Below are 12,500 nucleotides of genomic sequence, written 5' to 3' on the forward strand. Positions count from 1 at the left end.
TGAATTTTGTGTGCATTAAAGTGATTGTGTGTTTCTGCATATCTAAGTTTGTGTGTACATGTGAATGTGTGTGTGTGTGTTTGAGTGTGTCTGCGTGTGTGTATGTCTGTATATCAGTGTGCAAGTGTGCATGAGTTTGTGAGCGTGTGTCTCTCTCTCTGTGTGTGTGATGTGTGTATGTGTCTTTGGGTTTAGTATGTGTGAGTGTGTGTCTTAGTTTGTGTGTTTATTATGTGCAAGTGTTTGGTGTGTGTATTTGTGTGTTTACTATGTGCGAGTGTTTGGTGTGTCTCCTTGTGTGTGTATCTATGTGTGAGTGTGTGTGTCTCTTTGTGTGTTTCTTTGTTTCTCTTTGCGTGTGTTTCTCTTTATTTAAGTGTGTCTCTTTGTGTGTTTATTATGTGTAAGTGTCTGGTGTGTGTGCTTTTGTGTTTACTTGTGTGTTTATGTGAATGTCTTTCTCTTTACGTGTGTTAATAGTTTATGTAAGTGCGTTTCTTTGTGCGTGTGAGTGTGTGTCTCTTTGTTTTATTCATGTGTGCGTGTTTCTCTTTGCGTGTGTTTCTCTTAGTATGTTTATGTAAGTGTGTCTCTTTGTGTGTGCGTCTATGTGTGAGTGTCTCTCTATGTTTGCGCGAGTGTCAAAGAAAGAGTGTGTTTTTCTCATCGATGGACTGTCATCGTCAGCGTTGTAGGTTGTGCGACTGAAATACAGAGAGTGTGTGTTCGTAGAGTTGATAAAAGTTGTGTTGAGGTTGTGTAGTTCATTTGATCGTCTTGAGTGACAGAAGCTGTAAAACAGGATTTCAAATGAGCTCCGTCGTCTGTGAGAGACGTGTCGTGACTGACGGCTGTGTGTGTGTGTGTGTGTGTGTATGGTTGTGTAGTTAAAATACTCAGATACAAGTTTTGTGCGTCGCACACTCATGAATCGAACCAATGACAAGATCAAGTTTCTCAGAGATTTTTCATCCTTGAATTTAACCGAAGATTTGTGTTTATCGGACAAACACAGTCTTTTCTTAATAGTTTTATACATGCAGTGACTGAGTTGTCCACTAGAGGGCTGCGGTTCATGACTTACTTATTGACACATTAACTCGGGGATTCGATTCGCTGAACACACCTGTGACTCAAGTCCAAGTGGAAGATGAAAAAGATAAAAAAATCAGAAAAAACGGCAGACGGAGCAAGAAGGTCAGAAAAGGTCAGGAGAGGTCACGGGGTCAGGAAGAGGTTAATCTGGCGTCATCTCATACTCGCCCTCCTCTACGTCGCTCCCTCCTCTACGTCGCTCCCTCTCTCCTCTTCACTCCCTCGCTCCTCTTCTCTCGCTCCTCTTCTCTCCCTCGCTCCTCTTCTCTCCCTCCTCTTCTCTCCCTCCTCTTCACTCCCTCGCTCCTCTTCTCTCCCTCCTCTTCACTCCCTAGCTCCTCTTCTCTCCCTCCTCTTCACTCCCTCCTCTTCTCTCTCTCCTCTTCTCTCCCTCCTCTTCTCTCCCTCCTCATCTCTCCCTCCTCTTCTCTCCCTCCTCTTCACTCCCTCGCTCCTCTTCTCTCGCTCCTCTTCACCCCCTCCTCTTCACTCCCTCGCTCCTCTTCTCTCCCTCCTCTTCTCTCCCTCCTCTTCTCTCCCTCCCTCCTCTTCTCTCCCTCCTCTTCTCTCCCTCGCTCCTCTTCTCTCCCTCCTCTTCTCTCCCTTGCTCCTCTTCTCTCCCTCCTCTTCTCTCCCTCCTCTTCTCTCCCTCCCTCCTCTTCTCTCCCTCCTCTTCTCTCCCTCGCTCCTCTTCTCTCCCTCCTCTTCTCTCCCTCGCTCCTCTTCTCTCCCTCCTCTTCTCTCCCTCCTCTTCTCTCCCTCGCTCCTCTTCTCTCCCTCCTCTTCTCTCCCTCGCTCCTCTTCACTCCTTCATTTGTCCAATGATCTCGAACCGATGGCTCGTGACTCGTGATGCGACTCATAAATATTCTCAGACGAGCCAGGATCCTCTGGCGCCCCTTGTGGCCCGGACGGTGCAGTGGAACAGCCGGTCATAATGTTACGGCCGGTTCAGAGGACGCGACCTTGACTTCTGATCGAGCCTCGTTTTATCGTCGGTTTGATAAATTGTGTTTCAGTTTTCACGACTGCAGTTACACTTTGCTGACACAAGGGGAGCATGTGTGAGTTTAGCCTGGTGGAGACGCTTATGAGTCACATTCTTATGAGTCACATTCTTATGAGTCACATTCTTGTGAGTCACATTCTTATGAGTCACATTCTTATGAGTCACATTCTTATGAGTCACATTCTTATGAGTCACATTCTTATGAGTCACATTCTTATGAGTCACATTCTTATGAGTCACATTCTTATGAGTCACATTCTTATGAGTCACACACTTATGAGTCACATTCTTATGAGTCACATTCTTATGAGTCACATTCTTATGAGTCACATTCTTATGAGTCACATTCTTATGAGTCACACACTTATGAGTCACATTCTTATGAGTCACATTCTTATGAGTCACACACTTGTGAGTCACATTCTTATGAGTCACATTCTTATGAGTCACATTCTTATGAGTCACATTCTTATGAGTCACATTCTTATGAGTCACATTCTTATGAGTCACACACTTGTGAGTCACATTCTTATGAGTCACATTCTTATGAGTCACACACTTATGAGTCACATTCTTATGAGTCACATTCTTATGAGTCACATTCTTATGAGTCACACACTTATGAGTCACATTCTTATGAGTCACATTCTTATGAGTCACACACTTGTGAGTCACATTCTTATGAGTCACATTCTTATGAGTCACACACTTATGAGTCACATTCTTATGAGTCACATTCTTATGAGTCACATTCTTATGAGTCACATTCTTATGAGTCACATTCTTATGAGTCACATTCTTATGAGTCACATTCTTATGAGTCACACACTTATGAGTCACATTCTTATGAGTCACATTCTTATGAGTCACATTCTTATGAGTCACATTCTTATGAGTCACACACTTATGAGTCACATTCTTATGAGTCACATTCTTATGAGTCACACACTTATGAGTCACATTCTTATGAGTCACATTCTTATGAGTCACATTCTTATGAGTCACACACTTATGAGTCACATTCTTATGAGTCACACTCTTATGAGTCACATTCTTATGAGTCACATTCTTATGAGTCACATTCTTATGAGTCACATTCTTATGAGTCACATTCTTATGAGTCACACTCCTATGAGTCACACACTTATGAGTCACATTCTTATGAGTCACACACTTATGAGTCACATTCTTATGAGTCACACTCTTATGAGTCACATTCTTATGAGTCACACACTTATGAGTCACATTCTTATGAGTCACATTCTTATGAGTCACATTCTTATGAGTCACACTCTTATGAGTCACATTCTTATGAGTCACACTCTTATGAGTCACATTCTTATGAGTCACATTCTTATGAGTCACATTCTTATGAGTCACATTCTTATGAGTCACATTCTTATGAGTCACATTCTTATGAGTCACATTCTTATGAGTCACATTCTTATGAGTCACATTCTTATGAGTCACACACTTATGAGTCACATTCTTATGAGTCACACACTTATGAGTCACATTCTTATGAGTCACATTCTTATGAGTCACACACTTATGAGTCACATTCTTATGAGTCACATTCTTATGAGTCACATTCTTATGAGTCACACACTTATGAGTCACATTCTTATGAGTCACATTCTTATGAGTCACATTCTTATGAGTCACATTCTTATGAGTCACATTCTTATGAGTCACATTCTTATGAGTCACACACTTATGAGTCACATTCTTATGAGTCACATTCTTATGAGTCACACACTTATGAGTCACACACTTATGAGTCACATTCTTATGAGTCACATTCTTATGAGTCACACACTTATGAGTCACATTCTTATGAGTCACATTCTTATGAGTCACACACTTATGAGTCACACACTTATGAGTCACATTCTTATGAGTCACATTCTTATGAGTCACATTCTTATGAGTCACATTCTTATGAGTCACATTCTTATGAGTCACATTCTTATGAGTCACACACTTATGAGTCACATTCTTATGAGTCACATTCTTATGAGTCACACACTTATGAGTCACACACTTATGAGTCACATTCTTATGAGTCACATTCTTATGAGTCACACACTTATGAGTCACATTCTTATGAGTCACATTCTTATGAGTCACACACTTATGAGTCACACACTTATGAGTCACATTCTTATGAGTCACATTCTTATGAGTCACATTCTTATGAGTCACATTCTTATGAGTCACATTCTTATGAGTCACACTCTTATGAGTCACACTCTTATGAGTCACATTCTTATGAGTCACACACTTATGAGTCACATTCTTATGAGTCACACACTTATGAGTCACATTCTTATGAGTCACACTCTTATGAGTCACATTCTTATGAGTCACATTCTTATGAGTCACATTCTTATGAGTCACACACTTATGAGTCACATTCTTATGAGTCACATTCTTATGAGTCACATTCTTATGAGTCACATTCTTATGAGTCACACACTTATGAGTCACATTCTTATGAGTCACACACTTATGAGTCACATTCTTATGAGTCACACACTTATGAGTCACATTCTTATGAGTCACACACTTATGAGTCACATTCTTATGAGTCACATTCTTATGAGTCACATTCTTATGAGTCACATTCTTATGAGTCACATTCTTATGAGTCACATTCTTATGAGTCACATTCTTATGAGTCACATTCTTATGAGTCACATTCTTATGAGTCACATTCTTATGAGTCACATTCTTATGAGTCACATTCTTATGAGTCACATTCTTATGAGTCACATTCTTATGAGTCACACACTTATGAGTCACATTCTTATGAGTCACATTCTTATGAGTCACATTCTTATGAGTCACATTCTTATGAGTCACATTCTTATGAGTCACACACTTGTGAGTCACATTCTAATGAGTCACATTCTTATGAGTCACATTCTTATGAGTCACATTCTTATGAGTCACACTCTTATGAGTCACATTCTTATGAGTCACATTCTTATGAGTCACATTCTTATGAGTCACACACTTATGAGTCACATTCTTATGAGTCACATTCTTATGAGTCACATTCTTATGAGTCACACTCTTATGAGTCACATTCTTATGAGTCACACTCTTATGAGTCACATTCTTATGAGTCACACTCTTATGAGTCACATTCTTATGAGTCACACACTTATGAGTCACATTCTTATGAGTCACACTCTTATGAGTCACATTCTTATGAGTCACATTCTTATGAGTCACATTCTTATGAGTCACATTCTTATGAGTCACATTCTTATGAGTCACATTCTTATGAGTCACATTCTTATGAGTCACACTCTTATGAGTCACATTCTTATGAGTCACACTCTTATGAGTCACATTCTTATGAGTCACACACTTATGAGTCACATTCTTATGAGTCACATTCTTATGAGTCACATTCTTATGAGTCACACTCTTATGAGTCACATTCTTATGAGTCACACTCTTATGAGTCACATTCTTATGAGTCACACTCTTATGAGTCACATTCTTATGAGTCACACACTTATGAGTCACATTCTTATGAGTCACACTCTTATGAGTCACATTCTTATGAGTCACATTCTTATGAGTCACATTCTTATGAGTCACATTCTTATGAGTCACATTCTTATGAGTCACATTCTTATGAGTCACATTCTTATGAGTCACATTCTTATGAGTCACACACTTATGAGTCACATTCTTATGAGTCACATTCTTATGAGTCACATTGTTATGAGTCACATTCTTATGAGTCACATTCTTATTAGTCACATTCTTATGAGTCACACTCTTATGAGTCACATTCTTATGAGTCACATTCTTATGAGTCACATTCTTATGAGTCACATTCTTATGAGTCACACACTTATGAGTCACATTCTTATGAGTCACACACTTATGAGTCACATTCTTATGAGTCACATTCTTATGAGTCACACTCTTATGAGTCACACTCTTATGAGTCACATTCTTATGAGTCACATTCTTATGAGTCACATTCTTATGAGTCACACACTTATGAGTCACATTCTTATGAGTCACACACTTATGAGTCACATTCTTATGAGTCACACACTTATGAGTCACATTCTTATGAGTCACACTCTTATTAGTCACATTCTTATGAGTCACATTCTTATGAGTCACATTCTTATGAGTCACATTCTTATGAGTCACACACTTATGAGTCACATTCTTATGAGTCACACACTTATGAGTCACATTCTTATGAGTCACATTCTTATGAGTCACATTCTTATGAGTCACACTCTTATGAGTCACACTCTTATGAGTCACATTCTTATGAGTCACATTCTTATGAGTCACATTCTTATGAGTCACATTCTTATGAGTCACACACTTGTGAGTCACATTCTTATGAGTCACATTCTTATGAGTCACACACTTGTGAGTCACATTCTTATGAGTCACATTCTTATGAGTCACATTCTTATGAGTCACATTCTTATGAGTCACATTCTTATGAGTCACACACTTGTGAGTCACATTCTTATGAGTCACATTCTTATGAGTCACACACTTGTGAGTCACATTCTTATGAGTCACATTCTTATGAGTCACACACTTGTGAGTCACATTCTTATGAGTCACACTCTAATGAGTCACACTCTTATGAGTCACATTCTTATGAGTCACATTCTTATGAGTCACACACTTGTGAGTCACATTCTTATGAGTCACATTCTTATGAGTCACATTCTTATGAGTCACATTCTTATGAGTCACATTCTTATGAGTCACATTCTTATGAGTCACATTCTTATGAGTCACATTCTTATGAGTCACATTCTTATGAGTCACATTCTTATGAGTCACACACTTGTGAGTCACATTCTTATGAGTCACATTCTTATGAGTCACATTCTTATGAGTCACATTCTTATGAGTCACACACTTGTGAGTCACATTCTTATGAGTCACATTCTTATGAGTCACATTCTTATGAGTCACATTCTTATGAGTCACACACTTATGAGTCACATTCTTATGAGTCACATTCTTATGAGTCACATTCTTATGAGTCACATTCTTATGAGTCACATTCTTATGAGTCACACACTTATGAGTCACATTCTTATGAGTCACATTCTTATGAGTCACATTCTTATGAGTCACATTCTTATGAGTCACATTCTTATGAGTCACATTCTTATGAGTCACATTCTTATGAGTCACACACTTATGAGTCACATTCTTATGAGTCACATTCTTATGAGTCACATTCTTATGAGTCACATTCTTATGAGTCACATTCTTATGAGTCACACACTTGTGAGTCACATTCTAATGAGTCACATTCTTATGAGTCACATTCTTATGAGTCACATTCTTATGAGTCACACTCTTATGAGTCACATTCTTATGAGTCACATTCTTATGAGTCACATTCTTATGAGTCACACTCTTATGAGTCACATTCTTATGAGTCACACTCTTATGAGTCACATTCTTATGAGTCACACTCTTATGAGTCACATTCTTATGAGTCACACACTTATGAGTCACATTCTTATGAGTCACACTCTTATGAGTCACATTCTTATGAGTCACATTCTTATGAGTCACATTCTTATGAGTCACATTCTTATGAGTCATATTCTTATGAGTCACACACTTATGAGTCACATTCTTATGAGTCACATTCTTATGAGTCACATTCTTATGAGTCACATTCTTATGAGTCACATTCTTATGAGTCATATTCTTATGAGTCACACACTTATGAGTCACATTCTTATGAGTCACATTCTTATGAGTCACATTCTTATGAGTCACATTCTTATGAGTCATATTCTTATGAGTCACATTCTTATGAGTCACATTCTTATGAGTCACATTCTTATGAGTCACATTCTTATGAGTCATATTCTTATGAGTCACACACTTATGAGTCACATTCTTATGAGTCACATTCTTATGAGTCACATTCTTATGAGTCACATTCTTATGAGTCACATTCTTATGAGTCACATTCTTATGAGTCATATTCTTATGAGTCACACACTTATGAGTCACATTCTTATGAGTCACATTCTTATGAGTCACATTCTTATGAGTCATATTCTTATGAGTCACACACTTATGAGTCACATTCTTATGAGTCACATTCTTATGAGTCACATTCTTATGAGTCACACACTTATGAGTCACATTCTTATGAGTCACATTCTTATGAGTCACACACTTGTGAGTCACATTCTTATGAGTCACATTCTTATGAGTCACATTCTTATGAGTCACATTCTTATGAGTCACACACTTATGAGTCACATTCTTATGAGTCACATTCTTATGAGTCACATTCTTATGAGTCACATTCTTATGAGTCACATTCTTATGAGTCACATTCTTATGAGTCACACTCTTATGAGTCACATTCTTATGAGTCACATTCTTATGAGTCACATTCTTATGAGTCACATTCTTATGAGTCACATTCTTATGAGTCACATTCTTATGAGTCACATTCTTATGAGTCACATTCTTATGAGTCACATTCTTATGAGTCACATTCTTATGAGTCACACACTTATGAGTCACATTCTTATGAGTCACATTCTTATGAGTCACATTCTTATGAGTCACATTCTTATGAGTCACATTCTTATGAGTCACACACTTATGAGTCACATTCTTATGAGTCACATTCTTATGAGTCACATTCTTATGAGTCACATTCTTATGAGTCACATTCTTATGAGTCACATTCTTATGAGTCACATTCTTATGAGTCACATTCTTATGAGTCACATTCTTATGAGTCACATTCTTATGAGTCACACTCTTATGAGTCACATTCTTATGAGTCACATTCTTATGAGTCACATTCTTATGAGTCACATTCTTATGAGTCACATTCTTATGAGTCACATTCTTATGAGTCACATTCTTATGAGTCACATTCTTATGAGTCACATTCTTATGAGTCACATTCTTATGAGTCACACACTTATGAGTCACATTCTTATGAGTCACATTCTTATGAGTCACATTCTTATGAGTCACATTCTTATGAGTCACATTCTTATGAGTCACACTCTTATGAGTCACATTCTTATGAGTCACACACTTATGAGTCACATTCTTATGAGTCACATTCTTATGAGTCACATTCTTATGAGTCACACACTTATGAGTCACATTCTTATGAGTCACATTCTTATGAGTCACATTCTTATGAGTCACACTCTTATGAGTCACATTCTTATGAGTCACATTCTTATGAGTCACATTCTTATGAGTCACACACTTATGAGTCACATTCTTATGAGTCACACTCTTATGAGTCACATTCTTCTGAGTCACACTCTTATGAGTCACATTCTTATGAGTCACATTCTTATGAGTCACACACTTATGAGTCACATTCTTATGAGTCACACTCTTATGAGTCACATTCTTATGAGTCACATTCTTATGAGTCACATTCTTATGAGTCACACACTTATGAGTCACATTCTTATGAGTCACACACTTATGAGTCACATTCTTATGAGTCACATTCTTATGAGTCACACTCTTATGAGTCACATTCTTATGAGTCACATTCTTATGAGTCACATTCTTATGAGTCACATTCTTATGAGTCACATTCTTATGAGTCACATTCTTATGAGTCACATTCTTATGAGTCACATTCTTATGAGTCACATTCTTATGAGTCACATTCTTATGAGTCACACTCTTATGAGTCACATTCTTATGAGTCACACACTTATGAGTCACATTCTTATGAGTCACATTCTTATGAGTCACATTCTTATGAGTCACACTCCTATGAGTCACATTCTTATGAGTCACACTCTTATGAGTCACATTCTTATGAGTCACATTCTTATGAGTCACACACTTATGAGTCACATTCTTATGAGTCACATTCTTATGAGTCACATTCTTATGAGTCACATTCTTATGAGTCACACTCTTATGAGTCACATTCTTACGAGTCACACACTTATGAGTCACATTCTTATGAGTCACATTCTTATGAGTCACATTCTTATGAGTCACACACTTATGAGTCACATTCTTATGAGTCACACTCTTATGAGTCACATTCTTATGAGTCACATTCTTATGAGTCACATTCTTATGAGTCACACACTTATGAGTCACATTCTTATGAGTCACACTCTTATGAGTCACATTCTTATGAGTCACACTCTTATGAGTCACATTCTTATGAGTCACATTCTTATGAGTCACATTCTTATGAGTCACACACTTATGAGTCACATTCTTATGAGTCACACTCTAATGAGTCACACTCTTATGAGTCACATTCTTATGAGTCACATTCTTATGAGTCACATTCTTATGAGTCACATTCTTATGAGTCACATTCTTATGAGTCACATTCTTATGAGTCACATTCTTATGAGTCACACTCTTATGAGTCACATTCTTACGAGTCACACACTTATGAGTCACATTCTTATGAGTCACATTCTTATGAGTCACATTCTTATGAGTCACACACTTATGAGTCACATTCTTATGAGTCACATTCTTATGAGTCACATTCTTATGAGTCACATTCTTATGAGTCACATTCTTATGAGTCACACACTTATGAGTCACATTCTTATGAGTCACATTCTTATGAGTCACATTCTTATGAGTCACATTCTTATGAGTCACATTCTTATGAGTCACACTCTTATGAGTCACATTCTTATGAGTCACACACTTATGAGTCACATTCTTATGAGTCACATTCTTATGAGTCACATTCTTATGAGTCACACACTTATGAGTCACATTCTTATGAGTCACATTCTTATGAGTCACATTCTTATGAGTCACACTCTTATGAGTCACATTCTTATGAGTCACATTCTTATGAGTCACATTCTTATGAGTCACACACTTATGAGTCACATTCTTATGAGTCACACTCTTATGAGTCACATTCTTATGAGTCACACTCTTATGAGTCACATTCTTATGAGTCACATTCTTATGAGTCACATTCTTATGAGTCACACACTTATGAGTCACATTCTTATGAGTCACATTCTTATGAGTCACACTCTTATGAGTCACATTCTTATGAGTCACATTCTTATGAGTCACATTCTTATGAGTCACATTCTTATGAGTCACATTCTTATGAGTCACATTCTTATGAGTCACATTCTTATGAGTCACATTCTTATGAGTCACATTCTTATGAGTCACATTCTTATGAGTCACACTCTTATGAGTCACATTCTTATGAGTCACACACTTATGAGTCACATTCTTATGAGTCACATTCTTATGAGTCACATTCTTATGAGTCACACTCCTATGAGTCACATTCTTATGAGTCACACTCTTATGAGTCACATTCTTATGAGTCACATTCTTATGAGTCACACACTTATGAGTCACATTCTTATGAGTCACATTCTTATGAGTCACATTCTTATGAGTCACATTCTTACGAGTCACATTCTTATGAGTCACATTCTTATGAGTCACATTCTTATGAGTCACACTCTTATGAGTCACATTCTTACGAGTCACACACTTATGAGTCACATTCTTATGAGTCACATTCTTATGAGTCACATTCTTATGAGTCACACACTTATGAGTCACATTCTTATGAGTCACACTCTTATGAGTCACATTCTTATGAGTCACATTCTTATGAGTCACATTCTTATGAGTCACACACTTATGAGTCACATTCTTATGAGTCACACTCTTATGAGTCACATTCTTATGAGTCACACTCTTATGAGTCACATTCTTACGAGTCACACACTTATGAGTCACATTCTTATGAGTCACATTCTTATGAGTCACATTCTTATGAGTCACACACTTATGAGTCACATTCTTATGAGTCACACTCTTATGAGTCACATTCTTATGAGTCACATTCTTATGAGTCACATTCTTATGAGTCACACTCTTATGAGTCACATTCTTATGAGTCACACTCTTATGAGTCACATTCTTATGAGTCACATTCTTATGAGTCACATTCTTATGAGTCACACACTTATGAGTCACATTCTTATGAGTCACACTCTAATGAGTCACACTCTTATGAGTCACATTCTTATGAGTCACATTCTTATGAGTCACATTCTTATGAGTCACATTCTTATGAGTCACATTCTTATGAGTCACATTCTTATGAGTCACATTCTTATGAGTCACACTCTTATGAGTCACATTCTTACGAGTCACACACTTATGAGTCACATTCTTATGAGTCACATTCTTATGAGTCACATTCTTATGAGTCACACACTTATGAGTCACATTCTTATGAGTCACACTCTTATGAGTCACATTCTTATGAGTCACATTCTTATGAGTCACATTCTTATGAGTCACACACTTATGAGTCACATTCTTATGAGTCACA

The 12,500-nt window shown here is 37.3% G+C and overlaps 1 protein-coding gene across 1 annotated transcript in view; it reads left to right on the top strand.

Annotated features, from left to right (window-relative positions):
• Positions 1–12,500, top strand: part of LOC148085105 (BMP/retinoic acid-inducible neural-specific protein 3-like) — a 67,587-nt gene that overhangs the window by 1,481 nt on the left and 53,606 nt on the right. The window lies entirely within an intron of this gene.

This window comes from Callionymus lyra, chromosome 2 (genome assembly GCF_982586985.1).
Source record: "Callionymus lyra chromosome 2, fCalLyr1.hap1.1, whole genome shotgun sequence".
Lineage (NCBI taxonomy): Eukaryota > Metazoa > Chordata > Actinopteri > Syngnathiformes > Callionymidae > Callionymus > Callionymus lyra.